Raw genomic sequence first — 18,308 nt, forward strand, 5'->3', positions numbered from 1 at the left:
CTCATTTGGCCTAAAACACTCTCGAATAACACAACAGAAACTGCGACAATTGGACGCAAGAATGTAAGTGACACAAGGACAACATCTTAGGAAAAGTAGAGTGAAGTACACTTCATATGTGCCTGGTAGTTATTATGCTTATTATACACACTTTCATCATCTTTGTAAGTAATTATTTTGTAATGCGCATGAAATATATATATATATATATATATATATATATATATATATATATATATATATATATATATATATATATATATATATATATATATATATATATATATGTCGTGCCGAATATGTAAAACTGGTCAATTAGCAAGAACTCATTTAAAATTAAGTCCTATCTAAAATTTTCTCTTATACGTTTAAAGGTATATTTTTTTCATTAATGTTAATGTAAAAGTTTTTAATTTTGCTCCAAAAGAATCTTAGAAAACTTACCTAACCTTATTATAACAAGAACAATTTATTTTAGCCTAATCCAACTAAATATATTTTAGATTTGTTTACAATAATTTAATACTAAACACAGTGAAATAATTTTTTTTCATTAGGTTCAGAATGATTTTGGCGAAATTATTGCATACACAAATTTTCACTTGTCCTATATGGCAAGATGAGCGTTGCTATTTAAGCAAAGATCGCAAGTTCTGCCTATTCGGCACGACATATATATATATATATATATATATATATATATATATATATATATATATATATATATATATATATATATATATAATATGTCCCCGTCTCCTAGCAATGAGAGCTCCTCATGCAGGGGACTTTCTGGTGGTTGTTCCCAACTCCAGCCTTGGCACATGCCTCGACCCACAGACAATCCACATTGGTGTTGCCCTTCGACTTGCTGCCCCTATTCTCGCCGAACATGGGTGCATTTGTGGCAGCAAAGCAGCAGATCAATTCGGGTACCATGGTCTTGTGTGCCGTAAATCCGAGGGAAAGATTGCAAGACATGAGGAGGTTAATATTATCAAGAGGAGCCTCACAACAGCTGGATGCCCAGCAGTAAGGGAGCCACCCCAACTATGCAGATCTGATGGCAGCCAGAAGCGTCCAGATGGTATCACACTTCAAGCCTGGACAGACGGTAAGCAGGTGGTGTGGGACTACTCATGTGCATCTTCCTTGGCTGATACCTATCTCCAATACACCAGGGAGGAAGGAGGGGCAGCCGCCAGCTTCAGGGAGTCCCAAAAGTCTAGAAAATATGGAGAACTTGCCTATCATTATATGTTTGTTCCCATAGGCTCAGAAACCTTTGGCTCATGGGGAAAGAGTGCATTAAGTTCCTTAAGAAGCTAGGCAAAAGACTCATCAGCGTAACTAGGGATCCCAGGGCAGCTAGTTTTCTGTTCCAGCGACTCAGTGCGGCTGTTCAGAGGGGGTAATTTGGGTATTTTGGGTACGTGCCCCAGCTCTGAGGAGCTGGATGAGATTTTCGCATTATCAGTGACAAACATGTAACAATATGTACCAGACATGTATCTCTCACCCCTCGTGTACTGTATTCAAATTCAAATTCATTTATTTTTCACAAGTAGTACATTGAGATTATATTTTTACAATAATGGGTTGCAGTACAAAAAGCCTCTATTATGTCTTGGCATTATGGGCTGACATAATTTAATGGCTTACTGGCTACTTATCACTGAAGAAATTGTCATAGTTGTACAGTAGTTCTATTAATAATAAGTGAATCTATTTTACAAACCTAAGGATATATTCGTGTATTCAAAATTTTTTTTCAAATTATTTTTATGAAACATGATTCAGTAGTAGTTTACAGTAGTTTTTTTTTTTTTTTTTTTTTAACCGGTATTCTTCCGGCCCGGGTCTTTTCCAAGTAGTGGTGACCCGGCCTACAGTAGTTTACAGTACGAGACTGCTACAATTTGGTGAAGGGCAATACTGAGTTTGGTAGGAATGTATACTTCTATTTGGTAATTTGTCAGTATATGAGCTTGGTTGTCTAGTCATGAAGTTTAGATTTAGATAATTGGTAGATTTATTGGTAGTGTTAAATATTGAGTATTGTGTATTTAGTCTAGGATGATTAAGTGGCTTTTGAGAAGTCTTAAATTGATTTTCAGACCTGGTTACTTTGATATTTTCTGGTAATGAATTCCAAATTTTGGGGCCCTTTATGTGCATAGAGTTTTTACAGTGTGATATGGACACGGGTACATCAAAAAGAGGTCTGTGTCTTGTGTTATGGCCGTGTGTCCTGTTTAAATTGGTGAGGGAAAAGTTTGAGTGGAGGGTTTATTTTTGCATGTATGGGTGTTCTTTATGGTGAGCAGATATAGACTTTTGAATATTGCTGCCGGGAGTGGGAATTTATCATTCTGACTGCTGCCTTTTGCTGGGTTATTAGTGGTCATAGGTGATTTAATGCTGTCGATCCCCATGCACAAATTCCATATGTGAGATAAGGGTAGATGAGTGAATGGTACAGTGCCAGGAGAGCTGATTGTGGAACATAGTATCATATCTTTGATAATATACCTACAGTCTTAGAGATTTTCTTGGTTATTTGTTTTATATGTGTCTGGAACTTGAGGCAACTGTCAAGGTGGATTCCTAGAAATTTAACCTCTGCAAGTCTTGTGACGGGTGATACGTTCGGTGTTTGCCTGGAGTTTACCTGGAGAGAGTTCCGGGGGTCAACGCCCCCGCGACCCGTTCTGTGACCAGGCCTCCTGGTGGGCCAGAGCCTGATCAACCAGACTCTTACTGCTGGCTGCACGCAAACCAACGTACGAGCCACAGCCTGGCTGGTCAGGTACCGACTTTAGGTGCTTGTCCAGTGTCAGCTTGAAGACTGCCAGGGGTCTGTTGGTAATCCCCCTTATGTATGCTGGGAGGCAGTTGAACAGTCTCGGGCCCCTGACACTTATTGTATGGTCTCTTAACGTGCTAGTGACACCCCTGCTTTTCATTGGGGGGATGTTGCATCGTCTGCCAAGTCTTTTGCTTTCGTAGTGAGTGATTTTCGTGTGCAGGTTCGGTACTAGTCCCTCTAGGATTTTCCAGGTGTATATAATCATGTATCTCTCCCTCCTGCATTCCAGGGAATACAGGTTCAGGAACCTCAAGCGCTCCCAGTAATTGAGGTGTTTTATCTCCGTTATGCACACCGTGAAGGTTCTCTGTACATTTTCTAGGTCAGCAATTTCACCTGCCTTGAAAGGTGCTGTTAGTGTGCAGCAATATTCCAGCCTAGATAGAACAAGTGACCTGAAGAGTGTCATCATGGGCTTGGCCTCCCTAGTTTTGAAGGTTCTCATTATCCATCCTGCCATTTTTCTAGCAGATGCGATTGATACAATGTTATGGTCCTTGAAGGTGAGATCCTCCGACATAATCACTCCCAGGTCTTTGACGTTGGTGTTTCGCTCTATTTTTTGGCCGGAATTTGTTTTGTACTCTGATGAAGATTTAATTTCCTCGTGTTTACCATATCTGAGTAATTGAAATTTCTCATCATTTTAAATGAGTTCTTGCTAATTGACCAGTTTTACATATTCGGCACGACACACACACACACACATATATATATATATATATTTTTTATTATTATTATCACACCGGCCGATTCCCACCAAGGCAGGGTGGCCCGAAAAAGAAAAACTTTCACCATCATTCACTCCATCACTGTCTTGCCAGAAGGGTGCTTTACACTACAGTTTTTAAACTGCAACATTAACACCCCTCCTTCAGAGTGCAGGCACTGTATATATATATATATATATGTATATATTATATATATATATGTATATATTATATATATATATATGTATATATTATATATATATATATGTATAATAATATATGTATATACCAATAGGTATATTTCATTACATAATATGGTACAGAAGATTTAAAGAGATGCATTGCTCATACAAATATGGCAACACTCTTTAACAAATCCATATATATATATATATATATATATATATATATATATATATATATATATATATATATATATATATATATATATATATATATATATATATTACATATATTATATGATATAATGATAATATAATTATGCCAAAATTATGTAATATCCATTGTTTGACATTCTTGTAATGCATAATATCCAACAAGTCACTTTGACATTATTTAGATTATCCTAGATTACACGTATTATGCTAAGTATGTGTTTTTTTTCTGTTTTGTTTTTTCAGGTTGCCATCTCCATGCTCTTCTCGAGAATCCTGTAGGATGTTTTCAACATTATTCATGGCCAAATAATGATGTTCCATGGACATTAATCACAATTTTTGCTTTATCTCATTTTCTCAAAAGTAAGTTATTCCCCTTCAAATGAGTTTTCTTCAATTATTTGTGCGTATAATATGATTTTTGCACAAGCTATTCAGCGGTCATTGTTTTACCAAATTACAAACGGGATTTGCAATAGCCTTTGCCATTTTTGTTTTCTTTATTTATAATAAAATAAAAGAAAATCTAATTACAGAATTTTTCCCAGATAGAAGATTTGGACATTTTGAAAAATTTAGCCATTCATTATTCATGTAAAGTAAACTATTTTCTTTCATATTGCAACAACAGGCTGAGAATGATTCTATATAAAACATGAAATATATATTTTTTCTCTATTTCTTTCCAGGCAAACTTCATAGAACTTCCAGTATAAATGTCTCAGGGGCTTCCTAACTGTAAAAATTTCAGTAAATCGGAGTAAAAAAAAATTCATTCACCAAGACCATGATGACACTCTTCAGGTCACTTGTTCTATCTAGGCTGGAATATTGCTGCACACTAACAGCACCTTGCAAGGCAGGTGAAATTGCTGACCTAGAAAATGTACAGAGAACCTTCATGGCGCACATAACGGAGATAAAACACCTCAATTACTGGGAGCGGTTGAGGTTCCTAAACCAGTATTCCCTGGAACGCAGGAGGGAGAGATACATGATTATATACACCTGGAAAATCCTAGAGGGACTAGTACCGAACTTGCACACGAAAATCACTCACTACGAAAGCCAAAGACTTGGCAGACGATGCAACATCCCCCCAATGAAAAGCAGGGGTGTCACTAGCACGTTAAGTGACCATACAATAAGTGTCAGGGGCCCGAGACTGTTCAACTGCCTCCCAGCACACATAAGGGGGATTACCAACAGACCCCTGGCAGTCTTCAAGCTGGCACTGGACAAGCACCTAAAGTCGGTTCCTGACCAGCCGGGCTGTGGCTCGTACGTTGGTTTGCGTGCAGCCAGCAGCAACAGCCTGGTTGATCAGGCTCTGATCCACCAGGAGGCCTGGTCACAGACCGGGCCGCGGGGGCGTTGACCCCCGGAACTCTCTCCAGGTAAACTCCAGGTCTCCAGGTAAGGTTTCCTGTCCTTCCTCATACTTTTCCTCTACTTTGGTGTCGGAAATGTTTCATTTTTTGAGCATGGAGAGCTGCCTTGCCATGATAAAGTTAGATGTGCAATCTGTAGTGGGCTTCACCCAACAGTCAAGGACTGTGTTGCCTGTACCCGCCCTGCCTCATGCTACTTTTGTAAAGGAACCCACAAGGTCACATCCCGGTCTTGCCTGGCATATCGCCAGGCTCTTGATTTGGCAAACTCAGTCAGGGCCCAGTCCCTTTCACTCAATGAATGTAACTCCAGCCTGAGGTCCTTGAAACTAATCACAGTCCATCAGTCCTTGCTTCCTTTTCTCCAGCGTGCCCCACTAAAGGCATCTCCCCAGCACCAGTACGGCCAGGGAACCTGTTCTCCACAGCTGTGAGAGCTAATATCCCTGTTTCAAATCGTTTTGCAGCTCTTGCAGAGCTCTCTTTTCCTTCAGAGGATTTCCCACCTCCGGGGCAGCATCATATCATGGTGTCTTCAGACCCGTCTTCTACTGTGGAAGTTATTGCTAATGCTCCTCCTTGTTCACGACACGTATTCTCCCATCAAGGTGGCGTGGTTTTAAAATCGACTCGAAGTTCGGTACCCCACCTAGTTCAAGTGGACCTTTTGCCTGACACAGAGCCTCACTCCTCACTGACGTCCTTCCCCTCCATTTCTCCTTAACCCTAGTCCCAGTCTGTCCCTGTTTTAGGACCCTTCGCTACTGGACGTTCTGCTGTTTCACTCGCCCGCTTGAGCTTCATTTCTTTGTCCAGTCCTCCTTTTGATGGAGGAAGTGCTTTACTCCTTACAAGGTGCCTCTTTTGTGGATGCACGTCTCTCGGCTCTACCTCGCTTCACTGGGCTTCTTAGTTCGCACACATGGCTCATTCCCACTCTTCTGTTTTCCTTCGCTGGAACGTTCATTCCACATTGGAGAAGCTCCCATACCTCTGGAAATATCTGCCTAAGGTACAGTCACAAGTGGTGGGCCTCTCCGAGACATGGTTATGTCCTTGTCATTCTGTTCGGCTGTCTGGTTTTACTGTTTACCGTTGGGATCGCCTTGAAGGAGGTAGTGGTGGCCTTGCTCTTCTTGTGTGTAGCCGGCTCAAGAGCATGACCCTCTCTCTGCAAGCCTGTGAGAGTGGGGTGTTAGAAACTCTAGCCATGCGAGTTGCCTTGGGCACTCAGTAGTGTACCTTCCTCCTGATTTACAATCTGGGCAGGTCAGTAACACAGAGTGGGTATACCCATTACTTTGGGCAGCTCAAGTTAAGTTAAGTTTAATATGTTTATTATGCACCCCATACCCATCCTGTGGGCGGTAGTCAAAAGATTACAGAGGTACATAATTGGTCCAGGGACTGGACTCCAAAGTTTTGATAGCTGAGCAAGTTACAGAAGTAAAGAATTCACAATTTACAAAGGTAATGAACTCACAATTTACAAAGGTAATGAACTCCAGGTAGGTCTAGTCACAATCATGACAAGTTACAAAGGTATTTACAGATTGCAGAGGTACGTAATGGGTCCAGGGACTGGGCTCCCAAAGTTGTGATGGCTGAACAGCTCAATGGTCCTGCACTTGTTATAGGGGACTTCAGTGCTAGGCACCATTTCTGGGAGCCATCCGTTTCTCTGGAATCAGTGAATCCCACAGGTAGGGACTTGTTCCAAGCCCTCCTCACATTTCACCTTTCATTGCTCACACCAACAAGATTGGAGACTAGAGTGGATCCTTACACAGGGCGAGCATCTACTCTGGACCCTCGTTCGTGGGTGTGGGTATTTTACTACAGCCGTTGTTTCTGTAGGCCGCTTCATGAGGAGTAATCATCTCCCAGTCACTGTATCTACCATTGGAGCCCAAGCAGTTCCAGTGATGGCAATTTGTCCATGGTGGAAAACCACTCAGGCCAGTTGGACGAGCTATAGTGCCAATCTCTCTGATTATATGTGTGCTGGACGATGTTGTCGCATCCCTTTCTTTGATGTTGGTGAGGGGCTCTTGATTTAGGGAATTGGATCTGTGCTCCAGTTCCCCGAATTAAGCCTGAATGTCTTCCACATCCCCCCCAGGTGCTGTATAATCCTCCGGGTTTAGCGCTTCCCCCTTGATTATAATAATAATAATAATGTCGCATTTCTTCAAGAGGCCATGTTAGAGGCAGGCTCCCCTCAGGGAAGGTTCCTTGATGTCGGTGAGGGGCTCTTGATTTAGGGAATTGGATCTGTGCTCCAGTTTCCCGAATTAAGCGCTGTATAGCCCTACTGGTTTAGCGCTTCCCCTTGATTATAATAATAATAATAATAATAGAAGGAGGCTCCCATTCATTCTGTCTTCTGGGGGCTTCTCTCATTCACACCCCCTTCAAGCAATGAAAGTGCGCTGAAAGGAGTGGGCACAGTGTGTCGACCTTCAAGGGCTCTTCAGTTGGCCTACTGAAGGGCTGATGCTCTATGTTGGAGAACCCTCCTCAGTGCAAAACGTGAATCATGGACTTCTTTTTGTTCTTCTCTTTCTTTTCGCACCTCTACTAGTCGGGCATGGGGTTTCTTCCACTATGTTGGGATTACGATCTGTAAGTTTTTTTTCCCTGTTGGGATGGTGCAGTGCCACTTTTACCTTAGGATAAAGTCGAGTTGTTTCCTAGTTTCTTCTGGCCTACATTTGCTTTACCTTCTAAGATAATCAAATGGATTCCCCTGCCCCCTATATTACCTGAAGTTGACTGATGGGTGCTGGCATCTCCCTTCAATTCCCATGAACTACAGTGGGCACTATCCCAGCTTTACTCCCACTCTTCTCCTGGGGAGGATAACATACCTTATTCATTCTTACTGCATCTAATCCTCTCTTGTACAGATGTCATGCTGGTGGTTATCAATGCCAGCTGGTCTGAAGGCATTTTCCCCGATATGTGGATGAGCTCTCTCCTGGTTCTGATTCTGAAGCCAGGGAAAGATGATACCCAACCAGACTCTTACCGGCCCATTGCTTTACTGCCCTACTTGGGTAAAGTGTTGGAAAAACTGGTGGCTACTCGTCTCTTATGGTGAACTGAGGAACATGGCCTCTTGCCTGAAAACCAGAGAGGCGTCACTGAGGATCTATCCACCCTCGACTCTTTGCTTCATTTTGTGCAGTTAGTGCATACTTAGTTTGAAAGCTAGGAGTTCCTTCTGGCTGTCTTTTTGGATTTGCACAGAGTATTTGATTCAGCGTCTCACATGGTGATTCTTTCTAAGCTGGCCTGCATGGGGCTGGCAGGAGCCCCCCTCCATTGGATGTGCAACTTTTTGCAAGGGAGGACCTTCTGGGTTGCAATAGGTGGCACGACGTCCTCATCCCATCCTATATACCTGGGAGCGCCCCAGGGATCCATTCTCAGCCCATTTCTTTATTCTGTATTAATATCAGATCTCCCTTCCACACAGGGTATGCATACTCTGGTGTATAATGCATAGCCTCATGGGCTGCCACTTGGGGTTTGGAGGGTAGTGTCGCCAAGTCCTGGCTCTTATGCTTTACTAGACGATGCCTCTCTACTCTTCCATCTGTTTCATTGGGTCAGGCACCAATCTCATTGGTCTCCTCTCATCGATGGATAGGTGTCACCTTGGATGCCCCACTCTGGACATAGAGGAAACACATAATGGCCCTCCACCTCTCAAGTGCATGCCACACTGCATTTATGCCTGGAGTTTACCTGGAGTTTACCTGGAGAGAGTTCCGGGGGTCAACGCCCCCGCGGCCCGGTCTGTGACCAGGCCTCCTGGTGGATCAGAGCCTGATCAACCAGGCTGTTGCTGCTGGCTGCACGCAAACCAACGTACGAGCCACAGCCCGGCTGATCAGGAACTGACTTTAGGTGCTTGTCCAGTGCCAGCTTGAAGACTGCCAGGGGTCTGTTGGTAATCCCCCTTATGTGTGCTGGGAGGTAGTTGAACAGTCTCGGGCCCCTGACACTTATTGTATGGTCTCTTAACGTGCTAGTGACACCCCTGCTTTTCATTGGGGGGATGGTGCATCGTCTGCCAAGTCTTTTGATTTCGTAGTGAGTGATTTTCGTGTGCAAGTTCGGTACTAGTCCCTCTAGGATTTTCCAGGTGTATATAATCATGTATCTCTCCCTCCTGCGTTCCAGGGAATACAGGTTTAGGAACCTCAAGTGCTCCCAGTAATTGAGGTGTTTTATCTCCGTTATGCGCGCCGTGAAAGTTCTCTGTACATTTTCTAGGTCGGCAATTTCACCTGTCTTGAAAGGTGCTGTTAGTGTGCAGCAATATTCCAGCCTAGATAGAACAAGTGACCTGAAGAGTGTCATCATGGGCTTGGCCTCCCTAGTTTTGAAGGTTCTCATTATCCATCCTGTCATTTTTCTAGCAGATGCGATTGATACAATGTTATGGTCCTTGAAGGTGAGATCCTCCGACATGATCACTCCCAGGTCTTTGACGTTGGTGTTTCGCTCTATTTTGTGGCCAGAATTTGTTTTGTACTCTGAAGAAGATTTAATTTCCTCATGTTTACCATATCTGAGTAATTGAAATTTCTCATCGTTGAACTTCATATTGTTTTCTGCAGCCCACTGAAAGATTTGGTTGATGTCCGCCTGGAGCCTTGCAGTGTCTGCAATGGAAGACACTGTCATGCAGATTCGGGTGTCATCTGCAAAGGAAGACACGGTGCTGTGGCTGACATCCTTGTCTATGTCAGATATGAGGATGAGGAACAAGATGGGAGCGAGTACTGTGCCTTGTGGAACAGAGCTTTTCACCGTAGCTGCCTCGGACTTTACTCTGTTGACGACTACTCTCTGTGTTCTGTTAGTGAGGAAATTATAGATCCATCGACCGACTTTTCCTGTTATTCCTTTAGCACGCATTTTGTGCGCTATTACGCCATGGTCACACTTGTCGAAGGCTTTTGCAAAGTCTGTATATATTACATCTGCATTCTTTTTGTCTTCTAGTGCATTTAGGACCTTGTCGTAGTGATCCAATAGTTGAGACAGACAGGAGCGACCTGTTCTAAACCCATGTTGCCCTGGGTTGTGTAACTGATGGGTTTCTAGATGGGTGGTGATCTTGCTTCTTAGGACCCTTTCAAAGATTTTTATGATATGGGATGTTAGTGCTATTGGTCTGTAGTTCTTTGCTGTTGCTTTACTGCCCCCTTTGTGGAGTGGGGCTATGTCTGTTGTTTTTAGTAACTGAGGGACGACCCCCGTGTCCATGCTCCCTCTCCATGATGAACACAGAGTTCCATGAGTCTGGCCCTGGGGCAGAGTGCATGGGCATGTCATTTATCGCCTGTTCGAAGTCATTTGGCGTCAGGATAACATCGGATAGGCTTGTGTTAATCAAATTTTGTGGCTCTCTCATAAAAAATTCATTTTGATCTTCGACTCTCAGTCTGGTTAGCGGCTTGCTAAAAACTGAGTCATACTGGGACTTGATCAAGGGGGCTGTAGGGCAATTTGCCGCGCGCGCTCACCGAAAAATCGAAAAAATATGGATATTGAGTTATATATACTGAAAAATAGCTCAACTCTTTGGCAACACAATGGTACCAGAATGAATGTTCTACGACGTTTCTACAAGAAATTATAGTCATTTATATCAGGTATGGTGACGGCGATGTTGGTACCGAGTCTGCTCACGGCCTATATATTTTTTGGAGTTATTTTCTTGTTTTTTATCGCCTTTTCTTGCATTATTCTTTCTAATATAATAACTGACTATTTGGCATCACAAAACAGTAGGCGGGACTTATCCGGAGACTTAGTGACAGCTGGGAACCAGATGGGAACGCTCGGCAGTGTTCCTGCGCCCGAGGTGCCAGCCAGGAATCGCCAATTATTACGCTTATATCAGCTTATATATCAACTCTACGGCTTATTTGTCTATCAGAATTGATCTAATATGATATAATAAACACTCTAAATAACATACAAACATTTTATATACTCTAGGCTGAATAAAATAGGCCATAATATGACGAAAGATTATCGGGAATATTTCGATAAATATTGAGTCATGTCCCATTCTTTAGTCTCTGAGTAAGAGAAAACGGTGTTTTGAAGAGGATAACAGCACTAGAACATCAGTTTACTAAGAAATACACCCAAACAAACGCGATTTTCGCGAAAAAAATTTTTTTTTTGAGACGGGGGCCGGCCGGCATTCCCGGCCGATATCTCGGAAGTAACTTATTCACCTAGGGCATCAAATGCTTCCTTTATTACTTAATTAAATGGAATAATATTCACAGACATTGTAGAATAATGATTTCTCTTATTTTGACCTTTAAGTTTTTGAAAATATTCCAAATACTTTGGGAGTTATGTGGGAGTAAAGGGCAGATTTTTTTTGCAATATTCCAGAACTAACAAACTTTATTTTTTTGTGAAATAACGGTAAGGTATTTTAGAGGAAATCTAACGGTCAAAGTAAGTATTAGCATTGTACTCTCGGCACCAAGTGTCCAAACCACCTTACGTAGTCCCATATAAGAATGAAGTATTGCCCCTAGGGCAATTTCAGTAAATCAGTCTTTTCTCAGTTGTTGTTTGAGGTATATTTTTGATAAATATTTTCAAGAAAGAGTGAGAACACTTTGTCTTGTGTACCAAAACTGAACAAAATCGGACGGTAAATAAACGAGTTAGGAATTTTGCCCTACGGCCCCCTTGAGTAGCTCACTCATTTCCTTGCTGTCATCTGTGTAGGACCCATCTTGTTTAAGTAGGGGCCCAATACTGGACGTTGTTCTCGATTTTGATTTGGCATAGGTGAAGAAATACTTTGGGTTTCTTTCGATTTCATTTATGGCTTTTAGTTCTTCCCGCGATTCCTGACTCCTAAAGGATTCTTTTAGCTTAAGTTCGATGCTTGCTATTTCTCTGACCAGTGTCTCCCTACGCATTTCAGATATATTGACCTCTTTTAGCCGCTCTGTTATTCTTTTCCGTCGCCTGTAAAGGGAGGGCCTGTCTCTTTCTATTTTACATCTACTCCTCCTTTTTCTTAGAGGAATAAGCCTTGTGCAAACATCGAGTGCCACCGAGTTAATCTGTTCTAGGCATGCGCTGGATCTCTGGCACTAAGTGGGAGGGGGAGACTGTGACCTCCTCTTTAAATTTTATACAGCTATGATTCACAGCAAACTCTCCTATGTGAGTGAGGTGTATGGCTCGGCTTCCTCTTCTCTTCGCCACCTGGACGTTCTCCATCCTCAGTAACCTGGGTGAGTTTCCCTCCACCACCATTGCAGCCTTCGAAGCACAGTCTGGGACAGTTCCCCTCTCATCAGTGAGAATGGCGAGGGACTGTTGACGGCTCCCTCATATGGCCTCTCTGCCTTGTACTCGCCCCTGCCGCCTCTCTCCACGAATGAGGGAGGCGGCCTCTGTTCTCCCACTTTTGGTTCAGCCTTTGCAGCCAGGGCCCAACGTTCCCTGGCCTACCTCTCACTTCCTGCACCAGTGATGACTCCCTTCCCTCTCCGGTCCCCCTCCCCTGGATGGACCTTGGTCAAAGAGACATTTGGGTGTGCGCTGATAATCCTTTATTCAGATACAACATAACGAATGTTCCTAGCCTCAAAGAAATAAAATACACAAATTAGTTAGTTTAATATGTGGGGATACAAGTGTAGTCAAGGACAAGATAAAACCAATATCACAAACTAGTAATACCACAGGAGATAGCAAACAAGGAGACTCCACTAGTAATAGTGAGGTTGTATTACCAGAAACAACTGGTGAGAGCTCCATTGTTAGTATTAGTGAGGATAGGAATAAGACAGGTAAACATGCACCAGCAGGGAATACAGTCACAAAACTCCAAGACAAACGGAAACCAAGCCTGTGCAAATATTTTGTATCTTTTTGTCCCCTTTAGATGGTGTGCCTGGCAATTTAAGTTATAGCACAGTCTTTCCTGTACTGAAGAGGTACACATTTCAGGGTGAAAAAGATTACAGGAAGGGAGTTTGCATTTTCCTGTTGTCATATGGGCACGGCATTTTCTAGGGTGGTCATAGTTGCATCTGTTTTTCCAGATTTCCCATGTCTGCAGATACCAAGTGCATAGTATGTGCACAGGCTTGGTTTCCATTTGCCTTGGGTTTCTGACTGTATTCCCTGTTGGTGCATGTTTACCTGTCTTATTCCTATCTTCCCTAGCACCAACAATGGAGCTCCCACCAGTTGCTTTTGGTAATATATCCTCACTATTGCTAGTGGAGTCCTCTTGTTTGCTATTTCTTGTGGTATTTCTAGTTTGCAATATTGGTTTTATCTTATCTTTGACTACACTTGTTTCCCCACTACGGCTCCTGTCCCCTATCAGGTCATTTATATGTATTCCATCCTGCGTATAATTCCCGACTACCTGGACAAACTCTCCAGCTTCACCATTACTGTCTCCCAGGACAGCACCTCTAGCTTCACCATTACTGTCTCCCAGAACAGCACCTCCAGCTTCACCATTACTGTCTCACAGGACAGCACTATCAGCCCCACATTTACTGACAACCAGGACATCCCCTCCAGCCTTACAGTTTCTGACTACATGGCCAGTATCAAGGGCAGTACCATTCAGCCCAGACTTTTTATGTTCCCATCTGTTGTAGAAAGCTTCCAGGTTGTCTATGAAAGCAGCTTTGGTGTTATCCTCTTTTAATACCCTTGTGATTTTAGTCCACAGATTTATCTCATTTGGGCATACCCAAAAACACTTCCCTGTTTTAATACTGCTTGTAGCTAGTTCTTGGATATCTGCACAAGGGGCGTGACACCAATTTCCACAAAAATGACAATTTATCCATGTGGAAGCCTGTTTGTTTGATTGATTGCAGACTACACAGAGCTTCATAATGATTTGAATGGTTGATTTACTGTAATTCTACTAGCACCCTCTTGAATACTCTATTAATAACGTCCTTAAATGAAGTTAGTTAGTTTAATATGTTTATTATGCACCCCATACCCATCCTGTGGGCGGTAGTCAAAAGGACCATAACATTGTATCAATCGCATCTGCTAGAAAAATGACAGGATGGATAATGAGAACCTTCAAAACTAGGGAGGCCAAGCCCATGATGACACTCTTCAGGTCACTTGTTCTATCTAGGCTGGAATATTGCTGCACTCTAACAGCATCTTTCAAGGCAGGTGAAATTGCCGACCTAGAAAATGTACAGAGAACTTTCACGGCGCGCATAACGGAGATAAAACACCTCAATTACTGGGAGCGCTTGAGGTTTCTAAACCTGTATTCCCTGGAACGCAGGAGGGAGAGATACATGATTATATACACCTGGAAAATCCTAGAGGGACTAGTACCGAACTTGCACACGAAAATCACTCACTACGAAAGCAAAAGACTTGGCAGACGATGCACCATCCCCCCAATGAAAAGCAGGGGTGTCACTAGCACGTTAAGAGACCATACAATAAGTGTCAGGGGCCCGAGACTGTTCAACTGCCTCCCAGCACACATAAGGGGGATTACCAACAGACCCCTGGCAGTCTTCAAGCTGGCACTGGACAAGCACCTAAAGTCAGTTCCTGATCAGCCGGGCTGTGGCTCGTACGTTGGTTTGCGTGCAGCCAGCAGCAACAGCCTGGTTGATCAGGCACTGATCCACCAGGAGGCCTGGTCACAGACCGGGCCGCGTGGGAATTGACCCCCGAAACTCTCTCCAGGTAAACTCCAGGTACATAATTGGTCCAGGGACTGGACTCCAAAGTTTTGATAGCTGAGCAAGTTACAATGGTAATGAACTAGATCTGGTCATAATCATGACCAAGTTACAAAGGTAATGAGCTCCAGGTAGAGCTGGTCACACTCATGAATAATTGCAAAGGTAATGAATCATAAACACATTAATCATGAGAATTTACAAAGTTAATGAGCTCCAGGTAGAGCTGGTCAAAATCATGACAAGTTTCAAAGGTAATGAATGATAAACACGTTATCACATGATTACAATCATAGACAAATTACAAAGTAATGAGCAGTTAACAAACATAGCAGGGAATTCATCCATTGCCCCAACAACAGATGTTGCTAGGTGCCTGTCTCTCCTCGGTAGACAGCCATTGCAAACAGCAGCAAGTTGCCCAGGGATCTGCTGCTTGCACGAGCACCATCGACCCTCCCCAAGAGGTCCAAGAAGCCAGTGACTCCGTTAACAGCCCGATGGAGAGCTCCCCTAGGGACATGTCAGCGTCCTGGTGGACGCCAAGTTGATTGAAGATCCCAGGCCCTCGTGTGCACGGATGTTGAAGCTTGAGGAACTGAGTACACACTGCCTGTGGCACACCTGACAGCTGCCTCGCGGTCGAACTCCACGATGCTGTCCCTGTAGTGGAAGTTCCTGTGAGCCCGGCACTCCCTGCAGTGCCATCGCTGACATCGTGGGGTTGGGGAGAAGTACCCTCTACTGATGGGGTGGCGCTGGTAGTTGGGTGGGTGAGGTGGGGGAGATGGGCAGGGGTGAGGCGTTATGAGAGGGTCACTGTTTACTACACACGCCCTCCCCCTCCCCCCCAGCGGAGAGGGGGGGAGGCGCTGACTGGTCCTGACTCGACAACACCAAATCCTCTGAAACTGCACAACACTTCAACTATTTATGCTGAAACGATGCACTGGGATGTCCGTTCGCTGCTCTGGTATCTTCTCAAAGCATTCACACTGAGTTCTGTTAAGTAGGGACCTGGTCAGCCTCTTTGACCAGGAGCTATCCTTGAAAATCCCGCAGCTAGCCCGCTGCACAACCTGCCGTGTCGGCCATGTTGAGCCCTGTGCTTAAATGAAGCTCTAGCTATTTGTATTTCTATTTCTAACTGTACTTGTATATTGGACAGCTTACCGTGTACGTTCCTGATTTATATTTGTTGTTTATGTTTGATAAGGGCGCCTACAACCCCATCCGTTTACAGTCTGCTTTATTGTCCAACGAATCCGTTTCAAACTGGTCAAGGGTTCGGACCAGTCGAGGGTTCGGACCAGTTGAGGGTTCGGACCAGTCGAGGGTTCGGAGCTAGTCTGATCTGATCAGTGGGTCACTTATTTAAAACATACTGGTCGGTGATTTGGGCTAACCTGGAGTTTACCTGGAGAGAGTTTCGGGGGTCAACGCCCCCGCGGCCCGGTCTGTGACCAGGCCTCCTGGTGGATCAGCGCCTGATCAACCAGGCTGTTGCTGCTGGCTGCACGCAAACCAACGTACGAGCCACAGCCCGGCTGATCAGGAACTGACTTTAGGTGCTTGTCCAGTGCCAGCTTGAAGACTGCCAGGGGTCTGTTGGTAATCCCCCTTATGTGTGCTGGGAGGCAGTTGAACAGTCTCGGGCCCCTGACACTTATTGTATGGTCTCTTAACGTGCTAGTGACACCCCTGCTTTTCATTGGGGGGATGGTGCATCGTCTGCCAAGTCTTTTGCTTTCGTAGTAAGTGATTTTCGTGTGCAAGTTCGGTACTAGTCCCTCTAGGATTTTCCAGGTGTATATAATCATGTATCTCTCCCTCCTGCGTTCCAGGGAATACAGGTTTAGAAACCTCAAGCACTCCCAGTAATTGAGGTGTTTTATCTCCGTTATGCGCGCCGTGAAAGTTCTCTGTACATTTTCTAGGTCAGCAATTTCACCTGCCTTGAAAGGTGCTGTTAGAGTGCAGCAATATTCCAGCCTAGATAGAACAAGTGACCTGAAGAGTGTCATCATGGGCTTGGCCTCCCTAGTTTTGAAGGTTCTCATTATCCATCCTGTCATTTTTCTAGCAGATGCGATTGATACAATGTTATGGTCCTTGAAGGTGAGATCCTCCGACATAATCACTCCCAGGTCTTTGACGTTGGTGTTTCGCTCTATTTTGTGGCCAGAATTTGTTTTGTACTCTGATGAAGATTTAATTTCCTCATGTTTACCATATCTGAGTAATTGAAATTTCTCATCGTTGAACTTCATATTGTTTTCTGCAGCCCACTGAAAGATTTGGTTGATGTCCGCCTGGAGCCTTGCAGTGTCTGCAATGGAAGACACTGTCATGCAGATTCGGGTGTCATCTGCAAAGGAAGACACGGTGCTGTGGCTGACATCCTTGTCTATGTCGGATATGAGGATGAGGAACAAGATGGGAGCTAGTACTGTGCCTTGTGGAACAGAGCTTTTCACCGTAGCTGCCTCGGACTTTACTCTGTTGACGACTACTCTCTGTGTTCTGTTAGTGAGGAAATTATAGATCCATCGACCGACTTTTCCTGTTATTCCTTTAGCGCGCATTTTGTGCGCTATTACGCCATGGTCACACTTGTCGAAGGCTTTTGCAAAGTCTGTATATATTACATCTGCATTCTTTTTGTCTTCTAGTGCATTTAGGACCTTGTCGTAGTGATCCAGTAGTTAAGACAGACAGGAGCGACCTGTTCTAAACCCATGTTGCCCTGGGTTGTGTAACTGATGGATTTCTAGATGGGTGGTGATCTTGCTTCTTAGGACCCTTTCAAAGATTTTTATGATATGGGATGTTAGTGCTATTGGTCTGTAGTTCTTTGCTGTTGCTTTACTGCCCCCTTTGTGGAGTGGGGCTATGTCTGTTGTTTTTAGTAACTGAGGGACGACCCCCGTGTCCATGCTCCCTCTCCATAGGATGGAAAAGGCTCGTGATAGGGGCTTCTTGCAGTTCTTGATGAACACAGAGTTCCATGAGTCTGGCCCTGGGGCAGAGTGCATGGGCATGTCATTTATCGCCTGTTTGAAGTCATTTGGCGTCAGGATAACATCGGATAGGCTTGTGTTAATCAAATTTTGTGGCTCTCTCATAAAAAATTCATTTTGATCTTCGACTCTCAGTCTGGATCTACTGGAAATTATCTACCCGAG

The 18,308-nt window shown here is 43.8% G+C and overlaps 1 protein-coding gene across 6 annotated transcripts in view; it reads left to right on the plus strand.

Annotated features, from left to right (window-relative positions):
* LOC128700886 (zinc finger protein 84-like) overlaps positions 1 to 18,308 on the plus strand; it is a 452,286-nt gene that overhangs the window by 304,399 nt on the left and 129,579 nt on the right. The window lies entirely within an intron of this gene.

This window comes from Cherax quadricarinatus, chromosome 94 (genome assembly GCF_038502225.1).
Source record: "Cherax quadricarinatus isolate ZL_2023a chromosome 94, ASM3850222v1, whole genome shotgun sequence".
Taxonomy (NCBI): domain Eukaryota; kingdom Metazoa; phylum Arthropoda; class Malacostraca; order Decapoda; family Parastacidae; genus Cherax; species Cherax quadricarinatus.